This window comes from Peromyscus maniculatus, chromosome 2 (genome assembly GCF_049852395.1).
Source record: "Peromyscus maniculatus bairdii isolate BWxNUB_F1_BW_parent chromosome 2, HU_Pman_BW_mat_3.1, whole genome shotgun sequence".
Classification (NCBI taxonomy): Eukaryota; Metazoa; Chordata; class Mammalia; order Rodentia; family Cricetidae; genus Peromyscus; species Peromyscus maniculatus.
Genome location: NC_134853.1, coordinates 37,966,080 through 37,991,416, shown reverse-complemented (window position 1 = coordinate 37,991,416; position 25,337 = coordinate 37,966,080). Strand labels below are relative to the sequence as shown.

At 39.5% G+C, this 25,337-nt stretch overlaps 1 long non-coding RNA gene across 3 annotated transcripts in view; it reads right to left on the bottom strand.

Annotated features, from left to right (window-relative positions):
• The window catches only part of LOC121827172 (uncharacterized), a 141,576-nt gene that overhangs the window by 77,565 nt on the left and 38,674 nt on the right, over nucleotides 1–25,337 (bottom strand). Inside the window, exons 1-4 of one of the 3 annotated variants that reach the window (XR_013048843.1) lie at nucleotides 14,596–14,670; nucleotides 11,339–11,399; nucleotides 10,691–10,845; nucleotides 839–913 (exon numbers count right to left, since the gene is read on the bottom strand). This is a non-coding gene — a long non-coding RNA (uncharacterized LOC121827172). Of the gene's footprint in view, nucleotides 1–838; nucleotides 914–10,690; nucleotides 10,846–11,338; nucleotides 11,400–13,906; nucleotides 14,145–14,595; nucleotides 14,671–25,337 lie in introns of those variants that run through there. The other 2 variants (XR_006069288.2, XR_013048844.1) reach the window with 2 other exon arrangements.

Here is a 25,337-nt window from a genome sequence, read left to right as displayed (position 1 = left end):
CAATTTAGAAAAACAGAAAAGCATTTACATTTGTTGTTGTTGTTGTTGTTGTTGTTGTTGTTTTGAGACAGGGTTTCTCTGTGTAGCTTTGATGCCTTTCCTGGATCTTTCTCTGTAGACCAGGCTGTCCTCAAACTCACAGAGATCCGCCTACCTCTGCCTCCTGAGTGCTGGGATTAAAGGCGTGCACCACCACCACCACCACCACCACCACCAGGCTCAGAAAAACATTTAGAATTTTATTATCCGCAAATAAAAATCCTAGATTGAAGTTCTAAGGACTTTGATTATTAAACAAATGCAACTCAGTGAAAACATTAGAAAAATCTCATAATACTTCTTATCCTTTCCTCTAAGCAACAATTGATCTAATTGATCAACAACTTTTATTGAAAGAAATGGGATGGAAGGGGACAGGAAGAAAGTCAGATGAGGGATGTGGTACATCTCTCAATCAAAATAAAACTAAAGAAATACAACATTAAAGGCATGAAATAATTAGATATATTGTGTATTTATATAACTAGTTTTAAATAAATGAAAGCAAGTAATTTTCTGATTCTTAGTGTTTTCTGCTCAAGACAGATAATAGAACAAGGAAGAGAAAAAAAAAAAGAGAACACATGTGTGTGCACATGTATAAAAAGAAATAGTGATAAGATTAAAAAACAAACTAGGCCGACCTTCTGGGGTGACCTCCCTGTCTACTCCCATTCCAAAGAGATTAAATAGCAGAAGTTAGTTGAATGCTCCATTCCTCCCTCCCGAGAACACCTTCAGATTCCTGGTATAGTCCCATTCCTAAGTGTCAGTTCCAAAACCAAGAGACACATCTTACCTGGAGCCCCTGGAGCCATACCTATCAGGTCCACAAAAAACTTCCTACCAGGCAACACACAGCCGTCACACTCTCCTAAAATCCGAAAACAGAAAGGAATGAACAAAACACCCCCTCAACAAAGAAAAAAACCAGAAATCAGCACCTATAACTATAACCACTCCAGTGCCAGATGCCTACATACCAGCATAGGAGCACAAGCAATAACAGTCAGAGCAAAATGTCTGCACTAGAGCCCAGCTGTCCTGCCACAGCAGGTGCTGAATATTTTAACATAGCTGAACCACAGGAAAAAGATCTTAAAACTGCTGGGATAAAGATGATTGAGGCTTTTAAGAGTAAATTAACAAATCCTTCAAAGAAATAATCAAACTGAGGATTGAAATCAATAAAATATAAACAAAGAGATAATACAAAATAATTAATGAAACAATAGATTGTTTGAGAAAATCAGCAAGCTATATAAACCCCTATCTGAATTAACTAAAAGGTTAAAAAGGGAATATCCAAATTAACAAAATGAGAAATAAAAAGAGAGGCATAACAACAGACACAGAAGAAATCCAGAGAATAAGGACATAAAAACCTGTATTACAGCAAATTGGAAAAATCTAAAAGAAATGGATAATTTTCTCAATATGTACCACTTACCAAAGCTAAATCAAGATCAACTAAGCAATTTAAATAAACCTATAACCCATAGTGAAATAAAAGCAGTAATTAAGTCTCCCAACAACAAAATAAGTCAGGGCCAGATAGTTTTAGTACAGAATTCTATTAGACTTTCAAAGAAGAATTAGTGCCAATACTCCTCAAGTTATTCCACAAAATAGAAACAGAAAGACCATTGCTCAACTCATGTTATGAGGCCACAGTTACACTTACACCCAAATCACATGAAGACTCAACAAAGAAAGAATTACAGATTAATTTCACTTATGAACATAGATGCAAAAATATTCAATAAAATGCTTGCAAACTGAGACCAAGAACACATCAAAAAGATCATCCATCATGATCAAGTAGGCTTTATCCCAAAGATGCAGGAATGGTTCAATATATGGAAATCAATAAATGTAATCCACTATATAAACAAAGTGAAAGACAAAAACCACATGATCATCTCACTAGATGTACAAGGCGCCTTTGACCAAATCCAAAACCCTCTCACTCTGAAAATCTTGGAAACATTAAGGTTACAAGAAAAATACCTAAACATAATAAAGGCCCATAGTCAACATCAAATTAAATGGAGAGAAACTCAAAGCAATTTCACCAAAATCAGTAGTAAAACAAGGTTGTATATTCTCTCAATACCTATTCAATATAGTACTTGAAGTCTTAGCTAGAGCAATAAGACAACTGAAGGAAAGCAAGGGGGTATAAATTAGAAAGAAATAGGTGAAAGTATCTTTATTTACAGATGATATGGTAATATATATAAGTGACAAGAAAAATTCCACCAGGGAACTCCTACAGTTGATAAACATTTTCTATAAAGTAGCTGGATACAAAATTAACTCACAAAAATCAGTAGCCCTTCTATACACACATGAAAAACTGAGAAAAAATCAGAGAAACGTCTTCCACAATGGATTCACATGATATAATCTATCCCAAGGTAACTCTAACTAAGCAAATGAAAGACTTGTATAATGAAAACTTCAGGTCTTTGAAGAAAGAAATTAAGAAATATCAGAAGAAGGAGAGCTTTCACATGCCCATGGATCAGCAGGATTAACATAGTAAAAAATGGCTATCCTACCAAAAACAATCTACAGAGTCAATGAAATCACCATCAAAATTACAACACAATTCTTCACAGATCTTGAAAGCACATTTCTCAGCTTCATAAGGAAAAACAAAAACCGAGGATAGCTAAAACAATCCTGAATAATAAAAGAACTACTGGAGGTCTCAATATTCCTGATTTCAAGTTGTACTACAAAGCTATAATAATGGAACCCATTGAACATGGAGAGGGCAAGCTGGTGCCTACATTCTAGTGTCTTTGATATGGAAAGGTACTCTTGCAGGCTGTTAAAAGAGAAATGTAAACACCAACTTAGCCATTAAATTTTTGATCTACAAACTGTCCTGCCTACAAAATATGCTAGGGCAATGGTGGTATAAAGCTTGTGGGGATAATCAACCAATGTCTGATTTGACTTAAGGCCCAATTTGTAAGATGGAATCCGTACCTGACACTGCTTGGGTGACCAAAAACCAGAGACTTAGGGTAAAATCAAATAACACTGGTCTTAAAAAAATTGTAACAGTAACATAACTCTTAATTTTATTAAGCTGCACTCGTAGATCAGTGCCTTACTCAGCCAACATCAGAGAGGCTTCTTCCTGCAGCAGATGGAACAAATACAGAAACCCACAGCCAGACATTATGCAGAGTGTGACCTTGGAACACATAGTTCTCAATGGTATGTCTCCATCAGGTCCCTCCCATCTGAGCTCAGAGAACCCTGAGGAAGAAGAATAGTGTCTTTGATATGGAATCCTAGCATAAGTTTGTTTTTCCAAGACATGCCATTAATGTGTACATTAGATTATAAAGCCTAGGTTTCAAAGACTTTTTTTTTTTTTTTTTTTTTTTTTTTTTTTTTTGGTTTTCCAAGACAGGGTCTCTCTGTGTAGCTTTGTGCCTTTTCCTGGAACTCACTTGGTAGCCCAGGCTGGCCTCAAACTCACAGAGATCTGCCTGCTTCTGCCTCCCGAGTGCTGGGATTAAAGGCGTGCGCCACCACCGCCCGGCCTCAAAGACTTCTTGACACCTTAAATTTATCATGAATCAAAGAAGAGATCATTCAATAGAAAAAATGTAATAAACTCATTAAAAGCCAACTCTATAATAATAGATTAAACATATTTCCCATAAAAAATTATATAGAAGCTGTAGGATTTGATTTAATGGTTCTAAACATAAGCATAGGATTCAGTACAGCCTGTATTTCTGTGCCGGCCAAAGAAACTGTGAGTACACATGTGTTCTGCATGGAATAGGCTTGATTCGGGGCAAGCAATACTTCTTGAAGGAAAAACAATGAGTTGCTGCCCTGGCTGGTCTGTCAGCTTGGCACAAGCTGGAGTTATCTGAGAAGAGGTAACCACATTCGAGAAAACGCTCCCATAAGATCAACCTGTAGGCAATCCTATCGAGCAATTCCTTTACTAGTGATCAGTGTAGGAAGGCCCAGCATACTGTGGGTGGTGAAACTCCTGGACCAGTGGCCCTGGGATATATAAGAAAGCAGGCTGAGCAAGCAGGAGAAGCGAGCCAGGAAGCCACATTTCTCCATTGCTTCTGCTTCAGTTCTTGTCTCCAGGTTCCTGCCTTGAGTTCCTGCCCCAACTTCCCTTCATGCTGGACTACAAAGGAAGCTGAAACAAACCTTTTCCTCTTAAAGTTGCTTTTGGCCATAGTGGCTTTTTTAATGTAATTCCTTTATTGACTCTCACCTCCCAGTTCCTCTATATCCTCCTCTCACCCTGAAGTGGCCACTAAATGAAAAGTTTTTAAAAAATCATACCAACCCAAAAAAAAGAAAACAAAGACAAAACAAAAATCAAAACAAAACAACAACCAAAATAAATAAATAAACAAAAAAACTCTTCGGTCCTCCATCTTTCCCAGCTCCCCAACACCTCTTCATTTGTCCTGGTGGCATTGGGAGCCAGGGTATGTCACACAGTATACTTTTTTGTTCAATCAGCTTTATTTGCAAATGTTCATTGCAATGAGTCATTGGTCTGGTTCAAGGCTTCTGGTTTCTGGTACACCATCATCCCTGGATCCTCACCAAAACTCCCCTCAGATAGCCCAAAGCCACCCTAAATCATGGAGATCCTGTGGTTATCATTCCACAGGACCGATCCCTTCACAAGCACCAAGAGATCCTAGATAGGGTAAATGCTAGGGTGGGCCAACCCCAGGCTTGATTGTGGGCCTGGGTGGTAGTTGAGCTGGTCAGTCCAGGCCACCAAGGCTGCCTTCATCAGGCAAGGGGCGGAGCCAGCTCCCTTATGCCCAAGTCACCAGGGTCAGCTCTCTCCAACTGTGGTGAGGGGTGGGGCCATCTCTCCCAAGTATCTGGGCCAGCCCTCTTACTGCAGTGTCCAGCATGGGACAGTGCCAGCTATCCCTGGGCCAGCAAAGAGCAGGGTCAGCTTAGCATGGCCCTCTGATTCCATCACACATGGTTCCTATGGCCCTTGAGGTGACATGGGCCACAGACATTAAATCAGACCCCAGCTGCAGCAGGACCACAGACCCAGACATGGCCCTCAGCAGCAGCTTGGGCCTGGATGACCATCCTAACTCTGGGTGGAAGCACAGGCCACTCAGATCAGTATGGTTCTGGTGGTGGCACAGCCCCTGGGACACCAACAAGGCCACAGATTGCTACCCTGAACCCAGGCTTTTAGTGTAACCTTTGGTGGCAACACAGACTCTGGATGTAGTGGGACCACAGACCCAGACATGGTCCTCAGCAGCAGCTGGGTCTGGATGTCACCATTGCCATAGGAAGCAGTGTAAGCCACTGAGGTGAGCATGCCCCCAGCAACAGCTTGGCGCTTGGACATTATCATGGCCCCAGGTTTTGGGCATCCACATGGCCTTCAATGGTAACAGGAACCTCAGACATCAGCACAGACCCTGGCTGCAGTAGGGCCATAGACCCAGACCTGGCCCCCAGCTGCAGCTCTGGCCCAGATGTCACCACGACACTGGATAGAAGTACATGACACTTAGATCTGTATGGCCCCAGATGCAGCATGGCTCCTGGATACCAACATGGTCCCAGGTGGCTGATCCAACCCAAGATATCACACAGCCTCTGTTGCAACAGGAGTCACAGACATTGACTCAGACCCTGGCTGCTATAGGGCCAGGGATCCAGACATGGCCCTTGCCAGCACCTTGGGCCTGGATGACACCAGGCCAGGGTATTTTAACACAGCAACAGAAACTCTAACTATGACAGTTGCTGCATTTTTGTATATTTATAGAAAAATAAATAATACCACACTGAGAAAACCCCATGAATATATAATAAAACATGGGCTTAGGGGGATGGGAAAATCCATGTCCTTTCATTCAGAGTTAGAAAATATCCTAAAGATGATTGTGTCCAACCACCCACTTAATATAGGAATTTCAACTACATTCTCTCCATATGGTGATTATTTATTTTCTGAATACTTTCCATGGTTTACAAAAACATTCATTTTTGAACTATACTCTTCATTAGAAAGTTCTTCAAATTGCCTAAAAATATACATTGGAGAAAAGACAACCTCTTCAACAAATGGTGCTGGAAAACCTGGATGTGAACATGCAGAAAAATAAAATCTCACTATGTACAAACTTTAACTCCAGATGGATCAAGGAGTGCTACATAAAACCCAGCACACAGAAACTGCTAGAGGCAAAAATATGTAGTGTGTTTCAACTTGCAAGCACAGGCAAGGGCTTGCTGACCAGGACTCCAACAGCACAGAGAAGAAGACTAGCAATCAACAAATGTGATCTCATTAAACTAAGAATCTTCTGCTATGAAAACTGTCAAGACAGTGAATAGGCAACCCATAGGAAATAAGAAAACTTTTGCCATATGTATATACATTTGACAGAGAAGTAGCATCTAGAATATACAAAGAACTGAAAACACAATATTAAGAAAACAAATAACCCAACTAAAATTTGACAGTGGAGCTGAACATAAAGTTCTCAAAACTACAAGTAAATATTAAACATAAGAAATGTTTAAACATCCTTAGACATTTTAGAGAAATGCAAAATAATTACTTTAAGAGTTTGTCTCAGTCTGGTCAGAATAACCATTCCAAGAAAAATGAATGACAATAAATGCTGACACGGATGTGGGTATGGAGAATTCTTACTCACTGCTGCTAGGAGCACAGCCCACTTGAAAATAATTCTGGATGTTTCTCCAAAAAGTAGAAAAAGAGCTATCATGTAACACAAGTATATCATTCCTGGAAATAAATCCTGCTATAGAGATAATTGCAAATTCATTGCAGGCTTGTTTATAATAACTATGAAATAGAATGAATCTAAATGTACATTGACTAATAAATGGATAATGTAAGTGTAAATCACACAAAAAAAAGAAAGTTCTTCATATAAATAAAGGTAAAATGCACCTTTCTGCAAATTTTCTCCTGAGTTTTGGTCTCTACCTTGGGCTTCACTGAATAAAACTGGTCCCTTGTGCTGCACTGTTTAGAGCCACAAATTATATCTTACAGCCTCTATCTCTTTTGTATGCAGACAATATTTCAGCTACTATTAAGGAACTGATTTCTTAGTGGAGTTTTTCACATTTACTCTGTTGAACATTCATTTGTATTAATGATTATTAAGGTGGCAAGATTTTTGTTTGTTTAACCTGACACTGTTATTTAATATGAAGTGTTGGAGCCCACTAGAGTTCCTAGTGGCTGTACCCAGGAGGACTGCATAAGAGGTTGGTTGGACCATGGGCCTGGGTACCAGGTGACTGTAGCTAACAAGGGGGAGGTGTAGAGAGCTGCATGCAGCCACGCCTCAAAGATGGCGCTGGCTTCCCCCTTCCACCCTCCAGACAGTGAGTGCTCTCTGTGATAAACAACTCCTTATTTGGCTAAGGCTAAGGATTTGGCTTGCTTCCGAGTACCTGGACCTATCTGCAGTACCCACGTGGCAGATTGGGGTTGGCTGCCCAGAAGCTATTTAGGTTGTGGGTTGGCTTTCCCCGAGGTCAGAAGTCAGAAGATTGTTTCAAGGTTCCTGAATAAACTGCTTGGAGAAGAGCCTGGTGTTGCGTCTTCCTTGCTGGTCGAGGCCGACGCGACAGGGAGGTCTTTGTTCCACCTCTTGGTATTGTTATAAATAGACCTTTGGAATAAATCTCTAGGCCAATGGATAAGGATCCATGCCCTCCTGAGTATATCCTGTGTTTTCTCTCTGTTTCTCTTCCTCTCTATTTTTAACTAAGTCTCTTATCTCTCAATCCTCAAGAATTCCTAGGGTAAATAAGTGTGGGGGCTGGTCCTCCACAGTGCAGGCTATCCCACACTTTTTCACTCACAATGCTGACATACTTTCAACATTTCTATGCACTTGAACAGCAAAAACATTGGCAAGAATGTGATGATCTATAGAACCTTCCTAAATTTATTATTAACAAGTCAACCTTGGCAATGAGTGATGTCCCTGTGTCAGAAAAATATAAGCTCACCCATGTCTGTTTTAAAATAAGCATGATGTACATAAGTATCAAAACTTCACATGCTATTCCATCAATATGTACAATTTGAATGTATCAACTAAGATTCTGTAAATTAAAGATGACAAAATAAAATGCAGACATCGCAGTTTGTGTATGAAATGTCCTCTGAACCATTGGTGCTGAAAACTTGGCATCCAGTACAGTGTTCAGAGGTAGGGCTTTGGGGAAGTGATGAGGGCGCTCACCTAATCCATGAATTAGTCTTTTGATGGAGTCATAATTGGACTATTGGGAGATGTTGGACACAAAGGAAGGTGGAGCCCAGTCAAAACAAGTGGGTCAAAGGGCTTGTGCCTTTGGAGGGTTTGCTTTATCTTGTCCTCTCTCCATCCCTGTTTTATGGCAGCCATAAGATGAACAGCTTTCCTCTACCAGACCTTTCTGCCATATAGTGTTTCTACCTTTCCAGAAGCCTGAGCGCAGTGGAACAAGCTGACTCAGGAAGTGCATGTCAACAAGGCAGCACAGAGGATAGCAACAGCCTTCACTGTGTTTCTTTGCTTGCCTACCTACTTAAGATGCTGGTCACAGAACTCAGTCTCATGCACAAGCTGGGCAAGTGCTCAGCTGCTGAGCTATCTATCCTCCAAGCCCTTGTTGCAGCTTTTGAGAACAAGCAGGGTTAGCAGAGCAGGTTTTGAGAAATTCATATTTTGAAAATTTTCCTTGGGCTTTGAGTTCCAGGAATGAGTCCTAATCATCTGGTGCCTGGCCTGGTGGTAACTCAGGCCACTGAGATGGTGTTCTGGACTACATGGACCTGAATAATAAGAGAGTGGGGTGGGCATGGGCTGGGTTTGTTGGTTTAGATGTCCAAGGTGGTTCTAGCCATGTTATTTGCTATTTCTAAGGTTAGTTGGCCCCCAAATGGAAGGTCACTCCCCCTGATCAGTTAAGGCCGATGTGTCTGTTTAGTCTCTCATCATCGGGGAACATGTTCTATGAATGCCGTGGATACTCATTTGTAGACACTACAAATCCTGTGTGTGCTTGCTTCTCCTTATCCACACTTACCTATGATGAAATTTAATTTAAATATTAATCACATTAAGATTGTCCACAATAATTCACTGTAAACTAGAACAATAATAACAACATACTGTAATATAAGGTATGCTAGTCCAGATTGAGTATCAGTCATGGGAAAATAGCTTTCACAGTACAGATGTACTAGACACAGGTGATTCATGCCCACAGAAGACTCAGACATTTCATCACACCTTAGGATGATACACAATTTGAAACTTGTGAATTGTTTATTTGTGGAAATTGTTGCTTAATATTTGTGGATTATAGCTGATTTCAGATACCTGGAATAATCAAATATGAAACTTGGCTAATTAGGTGTTGGGGCTAATATACCAAGAATGCAGAAAATGAGAAAATATAGTTACTTGGAGGTCACCACCTGTCTCTGAGGACAGTGTTTTGCCCTGACTTAGCAATGCCTTGCCTTGTGACAGTCACCTTGTTCTCAGTCTGAACTTTTTTATCACAGGTTTCTAAGACAGAGTCTAAACCTTGTGAGACTAAGAATCTCTACTAGATTCTCACAGAGAATGGTGTGTGTGTGTGTGTGTGTGTGTGTGTGTGTGTGTGTGTGTGTGTGTGCGTGTGTGTGTGTGTGTGTGTGTGTGTGTGTATCTGTGTCTCTGTCTGTATGTCAAGGGGCAAATCTGAGTCAGGAAGACCTACACCATGAAGAGTGCCAGGGACTTTGGACCTCATGTAAACCTTCCTGGAGACTACTGGCCTTGTGCAAGCCTGTGCGCCTAGGGCAGCCTTGTAGAAAGCCTCCTTCCTGGAATAGATTTCTTGTTTTATAAGGAAAGGAATGTGGCTTTCAATTGTCTGATGTGTCTTACTAAACGTTCCCTGACAAGCCTGGGGACTAAGATAAGTTCCCAGGTTCCCAAGCAGGAGCATAAATAAAAAGAACTGTCAGCACAGCGAGTATTCATCTGCGCTCCCGGCACAAAACTGCTGATGGAGGATTAGGGCTGGGATCATCTTGAATGTAAGAATATGACTGGGAAAGCCCAGAAGTGATAGATCTGTCTGCAACTCTCATTGTGACTCTCAAATTTTTCTTCTCACCCACACTTTTGAACAAAATCCCTGCCAAGACACAACCACAGGCAGTAAAGGATGGGCCCAAACTGTCACATGTGCCTTATCTTCTGAGTTACTACCTTAAAACCTGGAAAAGCAAAAAGCAATAGCCAGAACAAAAACGATGATCAGCCTCACTTATTCCTACTGCAGACGTGCCCCTTAACTTGCTGATCATCATCAGAAAGGGAGACAGACAGAAGACAAAGCAGCTTCATCTGTGAGAACATTAGCTCCCAAGTCAAAACTTGCTGGGGTAGAACATATTCTTGACATGCACAACTGTATTTTCAACATAAAGATGAAATTTTAACTAATAGAAAATTCGTTTTCTCCAATATTCCTTCAGTAAGTGCTAAATGATATGCAAAAAAAAATTTAAAAAAAAAAGAGGCTTGGGCTGGGGGTGTGGCTCCATTGGCAGAGTGCTTACCCATCATGCACAAAGCCTTGGGCTCCATTTGCAGAAGTACATGAACAAGTGTAGAAGTGCACACCTGTAATCTTAGCAAGATGGAGGTGGAAGCAAGATGGAGTACATCCTAGGCTACATGGTGATCCTGAGGTCAGCCTCGGGTATATGAGACCCTGTTTCAAAAGAAGTAAATGAATAAATGTGAGAATTAAAAAAACAAATAAATATAAAATGAAAATACAAGCTTCTGGGAAGTGATATTATTATTCTTTCACAGAACCCCACAGGTTTTTACAGCAATTGTATGTGACTCTCAGTGGTAACATTGACTTTATTCATTGGGAGTCACATTTTGTTTACAAAATTCATGTGATTCTCAATAGAGGCATTCACTTTACCATTCAAAAAAGTTTTGTAGATAATATTGTGAAACTAACAGAGCCGGTGAATGGCTCAGATGGTCAAAGAGCTTACTTCTAAGCCTGATGACCTGACTCCAATTCCCAGGGCCCACATAGTAAAAGGAGAAAATCAGCCCCCCCCTCCCCCCGTGAGCTGTCCTCTATGTGTGCACACAAGTACACATACACACATGCACATGTACACATACATGCATGCACACAAAGGAGTGATGGAACTAACAGTATTGGCCATAGTGAGGCTTACCTTTTATCCAAGAACTGTAGAACTTAAGAAAGAAGAATCTCAAGTTTGAAGCCAACTGGAGCTACAAAGGAGGAGGAGGAGGAGTGGTAATTAATTAATTAATGGATCGTAACAGGCTCAATGAGGAAAGAAATGGAAAAAAGCTAAGAACCAGTCAGCATGCAACCTAGATAACAAAGGCTTTTTGAGTTGAAGGTTTTTCATCCTGGGCCATTAAATACACAGAAATTGAGTTTGTGAACATAAGTACCCCTACCACCAGAGACCCTGCTTTTTCATGTAGGAGAAAAATGGTTCAGCTCACCTCACAATATCCTGGAAAACTGTTTCCATTTCCCCCCCTAGGAATCATTAAAAGAGTATTTAAAGCCTAAAGTCAAGCATGAGAGATGGAGGCAGAAATGTCAAGAGATCAAGGTCATCCTCAACTATATAGTGAGTTCGAGGCCAGTGTGAGCTTCGTGGGGCCCTGACTAAAAAACAGAAAGGATATCTATGTAGTCTGCATTTCAGCCTCATTAACTCTAAAACAGGAATGATATTATAGCCTTTGCAAGTTTGCTGCAAAAATTAAGTTTGAAAAAAAAAAAAAAAAAAGGTGCCATACTCAGAAAAGAGCAAGTATTGCTGTTGGTATCATAACAACTATTTACTTTTTCCTCATTTCTAACCCAGGAAACTACTTCCAGATCAACGTAGCTTAGAGAATTATTGGCAGTGTGACTAACACAGGACACCTTACATATCAGCCTCATTCTAGTCCTGCAGATCAATAAATTAGCTTTCAAGTGCACACACTAAAATCAGCTAATTGGTTTGTTTGCTTTGCAACATTAGTGAAATTCTACTTAAAGCTAAATGCAAGTTTGGGGAACATTCTCTAGAAACAACATCAGTTATCACTTTAGTCTGATTTCTGTTGCTAGAAGAAATACCTGAGGGCTGGAGAGATGACTCAGCCATTAAAGGCTAGGCTCACAACCAATAATATAAGAGGATACCTGAGACTGGGTAATTATAGAGGTTTCTTTTGGCTCGTTATTCTAGAGGCTACAAAAAGTGAAAAAGGGACATACATGTGAGGAAGTAACATGTGGGTGAGAGGACAGAGCATGTCCAGCTCTCTTTATAACAGCCCAGCTTCAGAACCAACCCATTTGTGTGGCACTACATTAACCTTGACTTCAAGGCCTCTTTAAAATCTGATATCTCAACTCCCTCACTTTGGGAAGCCAAACCTCCACACATGTTTAGTAGAACAACCCACATTCACGTCATGATAGACTGCCACCTGGTGAAGCCAAAACTGCCTTGCCCGTTTGATAACAGCCTCTGAAGACAGGAGAGAAAGCTTGAGGAAAAGTCATTTACTCCCATCAACCCTCATGACACTGAATACTTGATGAGATCATGTAACAGGGCCCCAGACCTTAGCAGGCCACAGACCTTAGCATTACTGACTCCAAGATGGAAGTACCATTTAGGCTACAAAACTCTGCACTAGACAGCACCGCCTGCCAAAACTAAAACAAAGACCTAATCCATCAAAGTCTGTACCTCTAGGAGAGTCTCAAAATGTACTGACCTCGTGTTTTTTCTGGCTTCTGTAATTTTGCTTCTGGCTAAGTGTTCTTGTTAATTGAAGTATATCAACTCAGGACATGGAATATTGTGCTTAACAGCTCACCCTGAGAAAGACTCAGGACTACACTGAGATCCCAAACACCCCACCAGCCAGCTAATAAAAAATGTCTAGCAGTCATCTCTGGTGAATACCGCACAACAATCGGATGGAACGTGTCGTGATCGCTCTCATTCTTAACTGCAGCCAAGTTAGCCTGTCACTTGATTCCAGCACCAACATTGTGGACTCACATGAAAGGAAGTCATGGCCTTTTGTACAAAGAGAAATGTAAAACTTAGAAAGGCTAAAAAGTCTTGCCCCTAATCACACAATTGTATCATGAAGTACAATTCAAGATAAATCATTCTACCATAACTTCGTGCAAAATAATATAGGGCTACATTCATACACAATTTGGAATCTACTTTAGTAGTGACTTATTTAGAAAATAAAAACATTTCTCTTGCAATCACTTCTGATATTAGAGTGAAGTATTAATAAATAATAAAACTTTAAATTCTAAAAATGAGAGAAACATATCATTCTGAATAAGGGAGGTTAGGCTGAACTCTTGAACCTACGAAGATGAGCTGGCAGCAACAGTGGTTCCTATGGGACCAATCTTCGTGCAAGCAACACCTATTAAACTCTGGATAAACTGTAGAACAACCACCTGAAAACACAATAAAGGAAGAACATTCTTGAGACACTGAGTTTCCCGTTCCTATGGTTACAGCCTTGAGGGGAGGTTCTAATACATACTGACGTGAAGACTAAAAGAAGTAAGATTAAGAAGCATCTGGAAGGTGGAGGGATACGTCTTAGAAAAAAGAGAGCCAGAGAAAGAAATTCCACCTGTAAGCATTCACCAACACCCCCCACCCCTCTGCCCCATCCCCAACACCCTCTACTCCCCCACCACCCACTACCAACCTCTGACTCACATTTCCGAGCACTAAAGTCCAGGCTAAAGCAGAGCAGGCAGGCAGCACACTGCACAGGCTGCTGACTCAGACAGAGCATAAGTGCTTTGAGAATAAAAGCAGAATCCAGAAAACACATAGAAGACCATTCACAATATTCGAAACACACTCCAGAACTGTTTGACATGCAAATGAGACCCGTGGTGCATATTTAAAAGACAATGACCACACACTAATTCTGAGATGATGCAGAGCCTGGGGTTAGTAAACAGGGGTTCCAAAGCAGCCACAAAGACTGTTCTCAGCACACAAGAAAATGTATTCATCATTGATGCAAAGAAAATCTCAGCTAAGAAAAGGAAAAATACCAAAAAAAAAAAAATAGAAGAGGAAGAAGAAGGAGGAGGAGGAAGAAGAAGAAGAAAAGAAAGTAAGAAGAAAGGAAGGAAGGAAGGGAGGGAGGGAGGGAGGGAGGGAGGGAGGGAGGGAGGAACTTGAGGTCTGAGAGTTTAATACTTGACATTTGAAATTCATTAAATAAACTTGAGAGGATTCAAAATGTCAAAAAAATAAATGAGGACATAAAAATAGATATCATCAATCTGCAAAAAAAAAAAAAAAAAAAGAGGGGAGGATATTTTTAAAGATACATGGAACCTCAGAGAACTGTGAATCCTCCCATGTAAATGAAAAATGCAATTTCTCAGTACCTGTATTTAGATAAAAATTTTTCAGAGTGACAGCCTAAATCCCAAAGAGGAGAAAACCCCTTCAATCACTTGAAAATGAAAACTTTGGGTGGCCTTGCCAGATGTAGGGCAAGGCACTCACAAATCACAATAATACTAAGAAATTGAGTCACAATGGGAAGGTAAGTTTTGAGAAAGACCTTCTCGGAAATACACAAAACTTTAATATCCAAAAAGCCTCCTGTAAGACGTGGAGTTAAAAGCCATTAACTTAAAAAGAGAAACTGAATTACAGGAAGAAAGGCTCAGCCTCATGAAAGCTCACACCGAAAACTCTTGACCTGACAATGGATGCTGGTTTCTGGCCAAGAACCAGTTGCCTAATATATCTGCAAGCTCAGCTGTCTAGAGACACAACTCCTACATCTCCAACCCATTCTTTATAAAAAAAAAAAAAAAAACGCCTGCAATTTCATGAGGGCAACTGCTGAAAGATATTCTGAATGGACCACTTCATCCTGGTATCAGTGGGTATAATCAGTTTTATAATTACACTTCTCTGTCTCTTTTTTTAGGTATGTGAAACATTAGCAACATTAATTTGTGATTTTATTTAATGGGTGTTTGATTAAATAAGTTTATAATCAGTACTGACATATTGTATAATTTAATTTTTAAAATGTATACATTTTGATTTACTTATTTCACAAAGCATGCAAGTACTTAAAGGACTTGTTATATATAGCTGGTGTTCACAATATATGAGATGATAAGAATAAAATTGATGTGAAATACAATTAAAATGGTTGAGAATGTTCTTTACTGTTTGGGGTGATTTTGCCCATGGAGAAGAATGCAGTCAACATATTTATAATAAAGTTTTAGAGAAAATGTAGGCAAAAACCTTAGAATAAATGGAAATTTTATGCTTATTTGTGTAAGACTACATAGATTCCAACTTAAGATGTTTCTAACTTTAGAGTTCTAAATTCTATTTTCAGAAAATCAGACAAGAAAAACAACATGCACATCAAGGGAGAGGGCCACTTAGTATTCCTGGCTGATATTCTTGTTCCACAACAAATGTATCTGATGTTTTATTGTTTTCCTTTTCAAAGCCCATATCTAATCTCAAATGTAAAGCAAGCAAAATGTCCACACACAATAATAACCAGATTCATGAAAATAAATACCATAACAAGAAGAATAGGAAGACAGATCCTTTAAGCTGGCCAAAATGATAGTTTATCGTACACAAAATTTATTATTTACAGAATTTCAAATTGATGAGCTAGCCCCACCCCCTCCAACAGTGATTTTTAAGGGGGGATTTTTGGTATCATAAACTTATAAGTCTTGAGATAACTTAATATATGTGTTAATTTATTGCAATCATTTTCTTTTGATGATCAGTTTGCCCTTTCTCAATGTTTCTTGTATCCTTCACTAATAACACTAGTAATTTTTAGATTGTAGTAATGTATACACAACGTGAAAGTATACAATTCAGTGTGTTAAGTTTACTTACACCATTTTTGTATACATCACCACCATCTATCCCCAGAATCCTTTCATTTTCTCATTCTAAAACTCTCTCTACCCACTAGACACTAACTCCCCATTCCTTCCTGCCTTAGATAGATAGATAGATAGATAGATAGATAGATAGATAGATAGATAGATAGATAGATAGATAGATAGATAAAGCCTAAGGCCTAACCAAGGAAGTGAAGGCCTGACCGGAGACACTAAGATGCCCATAGATTAGTAGAAATAATATTATGAAACTGACCAAAAGCAACTTTCAGATTCAACATAATTTCAGTCAAAAATCCCATGGCATTGACATTGTTTATAGAAAATGAACACTAGAAAGAAAGAAGGAAAGGAAAGGAAGGAAGGAAGGAAGGAAGGAAGGAAGGAAGGAAGGAAGGAAGGAAGGAAGGAAGGAAGGCCTTCATAAAATTTATATGGAACCACAGAAAATCTTGAAGAGCCAAAGTAATCTTAAGCAAAAGGAACAATGCTAGAGGGATTTCGAACTATTTTGCATAGGTATAGTAATAAAAATAACACCACATTAGCACAGAAAAGACATGTAGACCAATGGCACAAAGTAGAAGACCTAAATAAGGGTGCATTGAGTAAATGAATATTTAATGAATGGGGGAAAATAATATCATTTATGGATAAGTAAAAGGTAGTTTTTGAGAAAAACATCAAGCAAGAAATTTGAGGTTATAAAAAAAAATAAAAAAAAAAAAAAACATGGTTGCAGTAATGAATTAAAACAGATGACCTGTTTCACAGCTGTTCAGGCTGAGATGAGGAGAGAATTCCCCTTTTTATGATCTTCCAAATTCTTCTTCATTTAATTTTAAATATGTGATAAAAAAGATAAATAAAAAATCATAACACAAAGTAACTGAACTACACAGTCATGTGCAACTGACTATTTTTAGAATTAGTAAGTAGAATGTTCCCTCAGTCATTGTCACATTCTAGTGTGTTACTTCTTCAACAAAGAACTACACCCTAGTGGGCTTCATAGATAAAGTGAAAACTTGTCTCAGAACTGATCAGTGTTCTTCACCAGGTATCAAAGTGAACAATAATAAACACAAATTTTGCCTAACATCTAATTAGGATCGCTAATAGGTAATATTGAAATGTGTTGAGCAGAATATGTTCATGCACTAATACTGGTTATGTAAATAAAAAGGCCTTTTCTGGGGTAATTTCTCAATGGGTAATCCAATGGTTTTACTTTTACAATGTATGTGGGATGTATCTGTCCCGTGCCCCACTCTTGTTTCCAGACTCCTCTCACTTGTATTCGTCCATTTTGTTCCCCTAGACAACCTCTCCTTTATTTCCATGTTCTATACACACACAACATAATTCAGTTTTTCATGAGCACTGTCACTTATCCAGCTCGTTTAGGATAAAGTTATCTTTTAAAAAAATGAGTGGAGAAATAAAATGTTATATACAAACATGTTAAGCAAGGTGTTATTTAAAACACCAACAAAGTAGAAAGCAAGTTTTCTCAATTCTTAACACAGAAGCTATTAAATAAGTGATACAGCTATAGAATGAAATGTTGTCAGTAGATATTAAATTGATAATAATAGTAGTATCTATTGGAATGCCTATGATATATAGTGTTTTAAAGGTTACAAAAGTAGTATGCACAATATAGTAATATTTTATGTACATCAAAACATATGATCTGTCTCCAGGGTCTAGTACAGTAAACTGATGAAGCTAGAAAAGATTATGCAGAGTGACATAACGCAGACTCTAAAAGAACAACAACTTCATGTTTGCTCTCATTGCTCTCATCTGAGATTCCTAGCTCCAAATCTTTGGATGTGAATATCTACACACACACACACACACACACACACACACACACACACATACACACACACACACACACACGCACGCACGCACGCATGCACACACGTGCGCACACGCACACACATACATATACATCCTGGAGTAACTTAAAAAAAAAAAAAACAGGAAAGTAAAAAAGTTCCATTGTGGGGGTCAGAGCTGAGGAGAGCAATAGAGAGGGGAATAAAATGATCTAATCAATGGAATGGGAAAAACAGAGGAATTCTAAGTAGAGAGGAGAGAGGGAGATAAAAAAAAACAGTAAGAATGTCTGAAAAGTCATAAAGAATCATACTATTAACTATCTACCTAAAAACTATAATAAATGTAAGTACCTGTACAAATAAATAGTTTACACGAAATTTTCTCATCTCGGCTTCACAGTGTTCCTTCCAAAAGCCAAAGACAACTTGACAAAACCCACAGCACCCATGCATGACAAACCATCCTTTGAGTTTTGGTCAAGGTTGTCCAAAAGACTCCCAACGTATTATGTTATTGTTGCTGCTCTTGCTTGTCCCCAAGAGGTCAAAGGTAAGTTCCTATTCAAAAAAATGCCATACACTTCTGACATAGGACCCTGAGCTACTCCCTGAGGAGTACCAGAAAGTGTCATGAAAGCTTCCAAGAAAGGGAGGTAACCAACAGTCCTACCAAGCTATGACACCTATGAACTGCAACAAGAAACAACATGGTATATATCCTAAAGGCACAGAAGTGGCACACACACCTTGATGATAACCAATGGCCAATTGGGCTTCAGACACCCTCAACAAGAGAGAAATCAGGCCTGGTACTGGAAACCTAGTCAGCTACCCAGGATTAGTGATGTCATGGATCTTGGAGAACTTACAACTTTACTAAATCAGTATAACCCTTAACTACATCCTAAATATTAGTCCTTGTACCCACAGAGAAATAGAGTCCCCACCCCTAATCAAGGAAACATCTCTTTGCAATCGATAGAGACCACTACAGAAAACCACAACTATATTTCAGGGTTATGGAGCCCAGTCACAACTGATACATCTACAAAATAACCACAGTTAAGGCTCAGGGAACATTATGGAAGGAGGGGTGGAAAGATTGTAAGAGCCAGAGGATCAGGGAGTTTTCGAGGGACTGTGTCTCCTAGAAATGTCAGAACCAACAGACATAAAGTTTCACCAATATGGCTGCCTGAACAAAAATTGAACAAGAACAACAACAAAAGAGATGCTAATGTAGACAGGGAAAGCCCAGGAAGCCTCAACCCTACCGAACTACAGGCAACCAAAGAATGCTGAGAGCAGGAGAAATAGTCTTCCCTTAAGAAGAGCACAGCAATTGGTTATCTAGTACTAAAAGGTCAGTGTTGAAAACATTCATACAAGTAATGTACACACACACACACACACACACACACACACATAGAAACACATATGTGTATGTAACAACAATTAATGAAAAAAGAGGCCATAAACATGACAGTGAGCATGGATGGCATATGGGAGGGTTTGAAGAGAAAAAATTATGTAATTATAATCTCAAATTATAAAAAGTATTTTTCAGGCCGGGCGGTGGTGGCGCACGCCTTTAATCCCAGCACTCGGGAGGCAGAGCCAGGTGGATCTCTGTGAGTTCGAGGCCAGCCTGGGCTACCAAGTGAGTCCCAGGAAAGGCGCAAAAGCTACACAGAGAAACCCTGTCTCGAAAAACCAAAAAAAAAAAAATAAAATAAAAAAAAAAAAAAAAAATAAAAAAAAATAAAAAGTATTTTTCAAGAAAATATAGAAAGCACCCATCAAACTGTTAATGAGAATATCAACAAGAGAGGAATAGAAACCCTCAGTCTCCCAGTTATACAGGTTAGCAACAACACGGAGACTAAATAGCTTTTGAGAACTCAAAAGACTAATTAAAATATCTGGACAAAAATAAAACAAGTATTTCCAGGAGAAATGGACAGGAAAATTCCTACTGTTATGGCACCTGTTCATATCATTCCCTATATCCAACCTAGCACATGGCCACTTAGAGAAAATCTCCCTCATCAAAGGTCTTCCCTTAAGTCAGAGATAGAGGGGTAAATGAAGGGTCTGGCCCAAGTTCCAGTTAGCCTGGAGGCTGCCAGAAGGACTGCATCTGTCTTGCTTGATGTGGCCCAGTAATGGACCACCACCGGGCCGCTGATGGGCTGCTGACGAAACAAGCAGCTTTGTCTGGAAGCTGCTGAGAACAGACACTACAACCACAGCATGTTAGAACTGTAGTTCCTCGGGCAGACAGCAGGAAAAACAACAGATTACAGATTTCTAAAAAGAAGCAAAAGTAAGCTACTTAAGGAATTATAACTGAGGGAAAGTTATACTCAAGTCTAGAGGAAAACCCGTCCTCAGGAAAGGCCAGTAGGCTTGACTGGGAAAAGCCTTTGCCTGCATGATACCATCCCATGTCGACTCAGAGAAGCCACTACTTGCTTGTTTTCAAATAAACAAGTCTTTTTAAAAAATCACAAAGTACACCAAAAAAGGTAGAAAAACAGCCCACTCAAAGGAATGCAACAGACCTATGGAAATTAAAACTGAAGAATTGCAGATCTGTCAAATACCTGACAAGGAATTTAAAACAGTGGTCACAGAAATGCTTAAAAGACAGCATCCATGATAAATAAAGTAAGCTGAGAAAACATGTATGAACAAACTGAGAAGGTTAATGAAAAGACAGGACTGTCAAAAAAAAAAAAAAAAAACTAATTAACTTCTGAAGCTGAAAATTCCAGTAACAGAACTGAAAACTTCACCAGTGGGTGGGTTCAAACCTGCCCTGGCAGAATAAAAATCTGAAAGGAAGTGTATAGTTCATTTGAAATTGAATTAAAGAAGGAAAAAATGAGGAAACATGAGGAGCATGTTTTACGTATGTGAATGACATTTACTAGGTTAAGTGTTGGCTGTGAAAGAAAGGTCGAGAAGACAGGTGTGTTACCTGAACTTTGATGTCCTTTCTGTCTATCCTTTCTTGCCCACATATTTTGAAAACAAAAATCAAAGGGGGAAAAAGTGGCTTTTCCCTTCTTGATTTTTTCTTTTTCTTTCTTTTTTTTTTCTATTCTGTAATTTTGTTTCTATTTTTAGAGATTATAATTACATCATTTCTTCCTTTTCTTCCCTTCAACCCCTCTCATATACAATTTCTCCTGGCCTTTTGATGGTTATAACACATAAGTATAAGTATATACATATGTATTACTAAATATAACCTGTTTAGTCTGTATAATGTTGCTCATATTCACATTATCTGGGCTAACTATTGAGCACTGGATAACCAGTTGATGTGCTCTTCCATGGAGAAGACTGTTTCTGCTGCTCTGAGTCTTCCTTAGATGCTTGTAGTTCTTTGTGTAGGGTTGAGACCTCTAGGCTTTCCCTATCCACATTAGCATCTCTATTGATATACTCACTCAGTTCATATTTAAGCAGTCCTGTTGGTGAGACTTCATGGATATAGTTTTTGGCTACACTGAGAGACACAATCTGTTAGCAAACTCCCTGGTCTCTGACTCTTAAAAATCTTTTAATTCCCTCTTCCACAATGGTCCCCAAGGCTTAGGTGTAGAAAATGTGTTGTAGATATATCCTTTGGAACTGGGCTCCATAGCTCTGCATTGAGCAGGTGTGGGTTTTTTGTTTTGTTTTGTTTTGTAATGGTCTCTCTTAATTGCAAAGAGAGGTTTCCTGGATGAGGGTGAAGAGACACTATGACCACAACAACTCTTATAAAGGAAAACATTTAACTGGGGCTGGCTTACAGTGCAAAGATTTAGTCCATTCTCATCATGGCAGAACATGGTGGCATATAAGCAGACATGGTGCTAGGGAAGGAGTTGAGAGTGGAGAAGGAATTACATCTTGATTCTTCACACAACAAGAAGTCGTCTGAGACACTGGGTGTGGCTTGAACATATAAGAAACCCCAAAGCCCACCTCCACAGTGACATACTTCCTCCAATAAGGCTACATCTAATCCAACAAGGCCACACCTACTAATAATGCCATTCCCTATAAGCTCATGGGGGTTAATTACATTCAAACTACCAGAAGGGGTGAGGACTCTGTTTATCAGTGGGTATGAGGACAAATATATAGAATGTAACTATGGATTATGTTCATTTATTAAAGTAGAAGTTTAGGCTCTCCTCCAAGATCCATGACATCAGTAGCCTTGGTGGTTGGTTAGGTTTTCAAAATCCAGGCCTGATCTTTCTTTTGTTTAATGGATTGTAAGTCCAATCAGAGGGCTATTGGTTACTATCAATGTATGCATGCCACTAGTACACCCTTACTACACCCTTATTGTGCCATACTGGTTTTTATTGTGGTTCATAGGTGTCATAGCTAGGTAGGACTATTGGTTGCATCCCTTCCTTGGAAGCTTGCATAATACCTTCTGGTACCATGAAAGTTAATCCTCAGGGAGTAGGCTTTCAGGTAATTCCAGCTCAGGGGACTCTGAGCTCTTTGTCTGAAGTGCATAGGGTCTTCATGAATAGGAACTTACCTTCAACTTCCTGGGAACAACCAAGAATAATAGCAATAGGTTGCATGTTTTGGATGACTCGTGGACAGCTCTGACTGAAACCTCAAAACAGAGCTTCTCATGCATGGTGTTGGGGCTTTTGTTAGGTAGTCTTTGTCTCTTAGAGGGAGATATTTTGTCTTCTGCTTGGTTCATTCTACTTACAAGGCTTTTCTTATAAGGGGGGATGATTTTGTTTGTTTTTATTCAATCTTCATTTCAGCTTGAGTACCCTTCAATATTTCTATCTCCATACTGCATTTCATTCTCAAGGTCTTTTTCACTTCTATTACCCTTGTTTGTATTTTCTTCTGTATCCCAGGCATTTATTCTCCTTGTTTTTTTCTTCTTCTTAATTTCATTACACTGTTTCTTTGTGTATTCTTTAAACTCCTTGAATTCTTTGATAAAGTCTATGATTGTTCATTAAATTCTGTGTCCCAGAGTTCATCTAGGTAATTTTTATTGGCAAACGTTGTTATAGAACTGGTAGTTTTTAGAGAGAAGATACTGGCTTGCTAGTTCATATTGTTGTTTTTATATAAAATGGAGCATTAGACTTCTTAGTTCTAAGTCTGATATACACAGAACAGGTTGGGGCAGAAGAGAGGATGTATGGAAATGTTGGAAATGGTGTGAGTGAAATTAAGTTAGGTGGACAGAGGGGAGTGGGCTGGTATGCTTCCTGATCCAAGCTGGAGGGGGGGGTAGATCTGCAGGAAAAATTGAATATGGCATGGAAGTTTCCTGTAGGTTCTGGGATAATTAGGGGGTACCCTGACTGAAGCCTAGAGACTGGCAGTGATGGAAAGTGATGCCATGCTAGGCTTGGGTATGTATATGGGACCCAGGCTAGATCTGGAGAGTTGAGGAAAAGGCATAGATAGAGAGAATAGAGGTCCCCACTAGACTTGACCTTGGAGGAAGAAGAAATCTGGCTGGGTTGGATGGTTAGAAGTGACACAGAAGGAACCTATAGGTAGTTGCAGGTAAGGTGAGTCCTGACTGAAGCCTAGAGGCTGGCTTGGACCTGGGCAGGGTGGACAGATTAGGCTGGTGCACTGGATGTGAAACTGGGATAGGCCTGGCACTTCAGAAATGGGATGAATTAGGAGGTCAGGAAGATTCACCGAGCTACAGCCTGTCTTGGAGGAGATTGTGGGAAGTTTGTCTCTGTGAGGTGGTTAGAAGCAGAACAGAAGAGACCTGTGGGGGGTTAATAGTAGGGTAACCTGGTGGAAGTCTAAAGATTGACTGCAGTGCAGGCAGAGATGGCCAGGCTAGGCTGAGGCACTAGATGTGGGATCCAGACTAGATCTAGCAGTTTGAGGAGAAGGTATGGATCTGGAGATCAGGGAGGTTCACCTAGCGAGGCCCTGAAGGAGATGTGGGAAATCTCTCAATGTACAATGGCTGAAAGGGATGCAGAAGGGATCTGAGCACGGTTTGCCTTTTCTGTCATCACGTTACTATACTATTCTATCGCTTGTTCATCTACCTCAGAATAGAGACCAAAGGTGAAAAGAGACTTTAAGAAAACTATCATTTACTCGGTAAGAGGACAGTAATCATTCTCTCAGGCAACCTAATGTTTTCTCATATATCTCAGTCCCTAAATTAGAGCAACACTTTGCCAAAGTACTATGATTTTTTTTCTATATCAGGGAATATCAACGTTTAAAGTTAACAAAGTAAGTCCTCAAGGACATACATGCACTCCTTCTGCTAACAATAAGCCCCAGACCAATGTGTCAGACTCTCCTCATGTGTTATGCAATCCCAATTCTCATCTCTGTTTACTGGCCCAAGCATTTGTTCCCACAGTACTCCAGCACTGAGCAACTTCAACCAAATAACCTGCATCTTCAGACCTGGATAGTTCATATTCCTCATAATCCAAGGAATTGACAAACAAAATTCTAAACTCAGAGGAAGTCATTGAGGTAACGAGCAAAGTTGGACCTTTTCTTGGTTCTCTTTGCTCTGGGGTGTACCTGAAGTTTTTCTGGTACTGCCCAGCTCCTGTGGCTGCTTGGACCCAAGTAAACACATAGAGGCTTTTGTTGATTAAAACTGCTCAGCCATTAGCTCAGGCTAACTATTGACTAGCTCTTATGCTTAAATTAACCCATAATTCCTATTTATGTTTAGCCATATGGCTTGGTACCTTTTCTCAGTTCTGCCTTCACATCTTGTTTCCTCTGTGTCTGACTGGTGACTGCTGACTCTTCCCAGAATTCTCCTTGTCTATTTATCCCACCTATACTTCCTGCCTGGCTACTGGACAATCAGTGTTTTATTTATTAACCAATCATAGCAATACATTCACAGCATACAGAACAACATCCCACAGCACTGGGGAAGTCATGTCTACTTGAGAAATAAGGTAGTGTGGTTCTTGTGATTAGATGGCAAATCACTGAGTTGGTTACACTCTTGGGCTTAAATTTCAACTCTGCTACTTCCCAATTTGTGATCTTGGGGGAGTTACTTACCTCTTATATACATAAGCCTATAACATATCTCTCATCTGTAGAAGGGGAATATGAACATGTTACAGTGATTTTAAGGTAGGGATTTAATATGATCATGCATGTTACTGTTGTTTTGCCTAGAACCCAAAACTGTTCAATAATAATAAATTATAGTATTGCTGTAATTATTGAGAATTTATCATCAGCATTATCATTACCCAGATGTGGCATTTTCTCAGAAGGATTCCAAAAATATATCGACAGATGACACACTCAGAAAGAGTAAAGGAGAGATCAATAACAAGGATGTTTATCCAAGTAACTAAAGAT